Source organism: Pleurodeles waltl, chromosome 3_1, assembly GCF_031143425.1.
Source record: "Pleurodeles waltl isolate 20211129_DDA chromosome 3_1, aPleWal1.hap1.20221129, whole genome shotgun sequence".
In the NCBI taxonomy this organism is placed as follows: Eukaryota; Metazoa; Chordata; class Amphibia; order Caudata; family Salamandridae; genus Pleurodeles; species Pleurodeles waltl.
This window is the reverse complement of record NC_090440.1, coordinates 611,624,405-611,630,404: the sequence shown is the minus strand read 5'-3', so window position 1 is coordinate 611,630,404 and position 6,000 is coordinate 611,624,405.

Here is a 6,000-nt window from a genome sequence, read left to right as displayed (position 1 = left end):
GTTGTATCCATCAGAAAGACTTCATCTCTACAAGAAGGACTCCTTGTGCGGTGAAATTCGATGCGCAGGCTGCCAGAAATGACGCACAGCCTACCCCGCTGTAAAAAATTCACTGCACGCTGAACCGGAACGACGCAGCCCGACTTTGCATCGAGAAGATCGACGCAGCGCCAACGTAGTGACTGGAAATTTGACACACGGCCCACTGGATCAACGCACAGCCGAGCTGGAATGACGTAGCCCGATTTCCAGAGAGGAATTGACGCAGCGCCTGCCGTGCAGTAGAAATTTCAAAGCAACAGCCACCGAATCGACGCAGCTCCTGTGACTTCTTCCTGCCATCGCAGGAAATCCACGCACCGTCCCCGGGGCATCTGAAAACCCCGCAACCCGAAGAGGATCCACGACCGAGCACTGGAAATCGGTGCATCGTTGTGTGCGGCCCGAGAAATCTACGCACACCCCTTTGTTCCCACGCATCTCCTCCTCTGCAGTTCTTTGCAGAGATTTTGCACGTGAGCCAAGTGCATTGTGCTTGAAAGAGACATTTATTGCTTTTAAAAAACTTAAGCCACTTTATATCACTTTTACAGTGATATCTCAACATATACTTATTTCATTTTAATCGTTTTGACCTGCATCTTATCAGATAAATATTATAGATTTTTCTGAACACTGTGTGGTGTATATTTGTGGTGCTATACTGTGGTACTGTATGATCTATTGTACAAATACTTTACACATTGCCTTTTAAGTTAAGCCTGACTGCTCAGTGCCAAGCTACCAGAGGGTGGGCACAGGATAATTTGTATTTTGTGTGACTTACCCTGACTAGAGTGAGGGTCCTTGCTTTGACAGGGGTTAACCTGACTACCAACCAAAGACCCCATTTCTAACAGTAATATATACTTTAGGTCAGCTCATTGCTCAATATAGGATGGCCTTGTTCTAAATCCAGTGTTGTTGATTCAGTGGCTTCCCTCCCTATTCTTGTGCTTTTTCTTCCCTGGACCATTTCAGTCTCACAGCGTTCTGACTGGATGAGTACTGTCCTTACACTGCAGGCTTGCGGGAACTCTTTCTAAGCCTGGCGTTATCCAAGACCTTATGATTTTACTAAAATTATTTATATATTTATGAAGGCATTCTTCTTCAATTGGTCAATTATTATGTCATTCACATTTTCTTTTGCCTACTGCCGAATACACCATGGGGTAATGGGTCAACCCACTTCAACCATTGGATAACTTCACTGAGTGACGACATTCTGCTCTTTCATAACATGCACATTTGCACGCAAAGTAATTTCCTTAAGCGCCAGGCACTACAATGTGTGTCTTTTGTAAAAAAAAAAAAATTATCTGCCTTTTTTTTTTACTTGACAAGGACCTGACGGACTCCCCAACAATATAGATGTGCAAAAACCACGACAACACAAATATTGACCAAATCAAAAGTCTGGTAGCCAAAGACCGTTCTATGAGCTCTTGTCACGGTATGTGTAAAGTGTTTACGGCTGACCGCCGGCCACAAGCAGAGACCCTCTATTTTGAATCTCATGGATATGTGTGATTTCAGAAGTTAAAGAGAATGGTGTGGTACACAGAGTGTAGCCATCTCCTAGACAAAGACCTCACATCTTAGATGAACATGCCACATTAAACACCTGAGTGAAGGCCATGAAGACTAGTGTCCTATAAAATAGGAGGACTGTCCTGCAACTTCCAAATGGTGGCAGCAATCTTGAATGCCTGGAGAATAAGCTCCTCGTGGGTCTTAGAATCCTTGCCAGGCAGTGGTGCTACATAGTTGATGTAGTTGGAATTTGCAGTTTTGGAGTCTTCGTAATCAGGTAAGTATTCTAGTGCAACACTCATTTAAGGATTTATACTTGCAGTTAATATGTGTTCACATCTTTTTCATAAGGGATTGTGAATTATTATTTTGCATATTATTTGTTTACACAAGTCAATATTGCATTTGCATTGTTTCTAAGAGAGGAGTCAGTGGAATATCGTCTTGCACAGACTTTATATTGTTATTAGAACATGTATGGTATTATTTTGAATGAGTTAGAACACAAAGTGTGTGGGGGATATTAAAGACAGGTCTCTTGTGGCCTATTTAGACTGAGAGTACGCCATTTAGACAATTCCTTCAAGATCATGGGAAGTGAAAGTGGCAGTTAGGTGTATGAGGGAGTTCCCTTTATGGACTAGGTGGGCTCACACACATTATAGTGTCATGCTTCATCGTATACCACCTAGCCCCACCCAGGTAAGATAATACTACCTGGGCGGACTCAACCTCGTTGTTAAATGAACTCTGAGGGTGTGCTGAAATTTTATCTTCCAGGATAAGTCAAGGGATCCAGTTGAAAAGTGAGATAGATAATAAAATTACCTTACAAAGCACCTATTAGATATAATATTTTGATGGAGGTGTTTGTAGGTAACATTAAAAGAACAGTGGGGGGGCGTGGCCAAGATGGCGGCGTGAGTGGACGCGTTGGTCCGTGCTCTGCCGCCCGGGCCCTGAATTTACTTCCTGACCCCGATCGGGGAGGCCAGTGAGGCCTGGCTGATATGCCTGGGGTTCGGTGACACCGGGGGCCCAAGCCTTGGGGAGCGCCCACGGCGTGCTGTTGCGCACACGGGGCCGCGTGTCCTGTGCTGGAGCCGCGGCTGCAGGGTGTGGCGGCTCGCATCGAGTGTCCGGCCTGGAGCCTGGCAGTCTGCTGGGTGGCTGTGGGGTGCGGCAGCGCCCATTACAGGACGCACACCTCCCTGGTGAGGAGGGCCCATAACAGGGGCCGACTGACGGGCCGGTGCTGGAGCCAGAGAGACGGCGGGGCCCGCCTGCTGAGGCCTGGGCAGAGAGGCCCCAGAAGAGACGGCAAAGGGGCGGAGGTGCTCCCGTGTAGCAGCGCCCTTTAGAGGACGAGCTGATAGTGGCACGGTGAGGCTGGGTCGCTGGTCGGCAGTGCAGGCGGCCCGCGGCGACCTTATTTGGCGTGGATATGAGCTGTGTTGCGGAGTAGATCCACGAAGTGCCTCGCAGAGAGAATGCCGACGACTACTGGTGAGAGAGAGCGCCCAGGAGAATTCGGCTCCCGGTGCTGAGGTGTGGAGGTCTGACTGAGTCATCTGAGCTGCAGCCGTCGGAGGGCAGAGGAGATGGCGACCTCCAAGCCCAAGCGCGTCCGGACGGTGAGAGACATGCTGACAGGGGGACGCCCGGTGCACGGTGGGGCCCCTCAAGAACTGCCGGTCGAGAAGCCACCTGAGGCAAGGAGGGTGATAGTAGAGGATGAGACGGCCCCGGTTACGAAGGGCTTCCTTACCTCCATGTTTGAATCGCTTTGCGGCGACCTGCAGGAACTCCACAAAGATATATCTCACAAGGTGAAGGAGTTGCGGCTTGAGCTCACGTCTTTGGGAGAGCGGATAGCCCAGGTTGAGGATGGTGAAACTGCCCGTGGCGAGGAGGTGGCGGTCCTTCAGCAGGAAGTCATACGCTTACGGGAGCAGCAGGATCTCCTTCAGATGACGGTCGAGGATCTGGAGAACCGCTCATGCAGGCATAATATTTGCATTAGAGGATTGCCGATTGAAGCTGAGAAGGAGGACATTGGAGACTTTGTGGTAGCACTGTTCCGCTCAGTCCTTGACCTGGAGGAGTCCCGGGAGATCGTCCTGGATAGGGTACACCGTGTGGGTCGATCGGGTGGAGCTGGGGACCGCCCGCTGGATATTTTGGCATGTGTCCACAATTACGGGCTGAAAGAAAGCATTTTGCAACGGGCACGCAATCTTCCACAGGTCCACTTTCGAGGTCATCAACTACAATTATACCAGGACCTTTCGGTCCAGACCTTGCAACGACGACGGGAGTTTAGATCTATCACAGAACATTTGCGTGTGCATGCTGTCTACTACTCATGGGGTCACCCATTCCGCCTTGTTTTCCGCTGGGAAGACCAGCTTCGCCAGGTGAAGTCGCTATCTGAGGCAAATCGGATCCTGGGCCTGGAGGGGGACGACCAGGGTCCGGACCTGAATCGGAGCCTGGCTGGAGGAGATCGCTTGCGCTGGCGGAGGAAGGAGAGAAGGAGGAAACAGCAGCGCCCTACTGTGTCGGAGCAGATCTCGGAACGTCAGTCGGCAGTGAGCAGTGTGGCGGCTGGGACAAGTGCTTAGACGAGGAAGATGCAACTCTGCTGGGCAGTACGGGGTCCCTGGTTGCGGGCCTGTGCCCGTCTGTGCTAGGCCTGGGCGGCGGAGCTGGTGGATTTAACGGGCGAACTTGTGTGGTTTTACGTCCCTGTGGAGACTTTTCCTCTTTGGGATGTGTGAGAGAGGACTTTTGCGTTACAAGCACCTGTTGTGCGTTATGGTTATATGTTTAGGTGCTTCCCTGCAAGCTTGGTCACTACGGGTCATAACGACATGGCCATGGGTCTTGGAGCGGCTGAGGTGCTGTTCTGGGTCTTGGTCCCTCTGAGGATCCTCTCCCCCCCTCAGCGATTCTTCCCTCCGATGGTATGACAGCTAAGTGCTTAAGTTTGAATGTCCGGGGGCTTAATAGTCCGACCAAGCGGTTAGCGATTTTTTTCTGGTCTAGAGAAATCCGGGAGTCATATCTGTCTATTACAAGAGACACACTTGCTGAATAAGTATACGTTTCGCATGCGATCCAGATGATTCCCTAGACAGCTCTGGTCCACAGCAACTACGAAGCATGCGGGAGTGGCAATATTGCTTTCGAAGACTTTTGCTGGGGAGATAGTTGGGAAGGTGCACGAAGTGCCAGGCAGGTTCCTGGCTATTAGAATAAGACTTGGTGCCTTCTCTTTCACCATTGCTTCCCTTTATGCACCAAATTCCCAGCAGGAGTCCTTCCTGAGACGGGCAGTTTCCCCTATATTGAGCTCGCCAGATAGTGCCATTTTGGTAGGTGGAGATTTTAATTTGGTGATGGACAATGAGTTGGACCGCTCGGGCCATCGCTTTGGGCAGACTGGGGCATTGTCGGAGCTGGGGTGTCAGTAGCTAGCTGAGTGCGGACTGGAGGATGTGTGGAGGAGGTTGCATCCCACGCTCCAAGATTACTCCTTCTATTCAGCGGCGAGCAAGACTTATGCACAACTCGATCTTTTTCTGGCCTCACACAAGCTTATGCCCCGGGTCAGGGAGGCCACGATAGAACCCAGGGCGTTGACTGATCATGCCCCGATTACTGTAGAGATCACCATGGAAATGGGCCGAGTTGGCACTCCGTGCTGGTGCTTTAGGGATTCATTGCTCCAGAGTGAGATAGTGGTCGAGTCGCTCCGGCGGGCGATTACGGATTATATTAGCTTTAATGATGATGGCAGCACTTCCGTGGAGACCGTGTGGGAGGCGCTGAAGGCAGTGGTACGGGGCGAGGTGATGGCACTGTCCGCGAGAGATAATAGGGCAAGGAGGGAGGTAAGAGAGAAGTTAGAGCAGAGGGTAGCTGTTCTGGAACGCTCCCATAAATCCACTGGCCCGCCTAGAATTTGGCGGGAACTAGAGAAAGCTAGGCAACAGCTTAAGCGATTGGACTAGGACAGGACGGAGTACGCGGTAGTACGACTTAAGCATAAATACTATGTAGGGAGCAATAAATGCGGAAAGCTACTGGCGCAACGGTTGCGAGCGCAGCGTGCAGCGTCAGCGGTCAAGCTGATTCGCTCCCCCTCCGGTGAAGAGGCTCGCACGAGCGATCAGATTGCTGAGGCATTTGCAGAGTTCTACCGGGAGTTGTATGCAGCGGATGAGCGGGACAAGGCGAACCTTGGTTCCTACTAAGAGGGCATAGCAGTCACTCCTCTTGGTGAGAGGGAGGCGTCCATGCTAGATAAGCAGATAAGGGCCGAAGAAGTTATATCGGCGATCTCCCGACTGAAGAGCGGGAAGTCCCCCGGCCCTGATGGGTTCACGGCATTGTTCTATAAAACCTTTTGTGTAGAGCTTG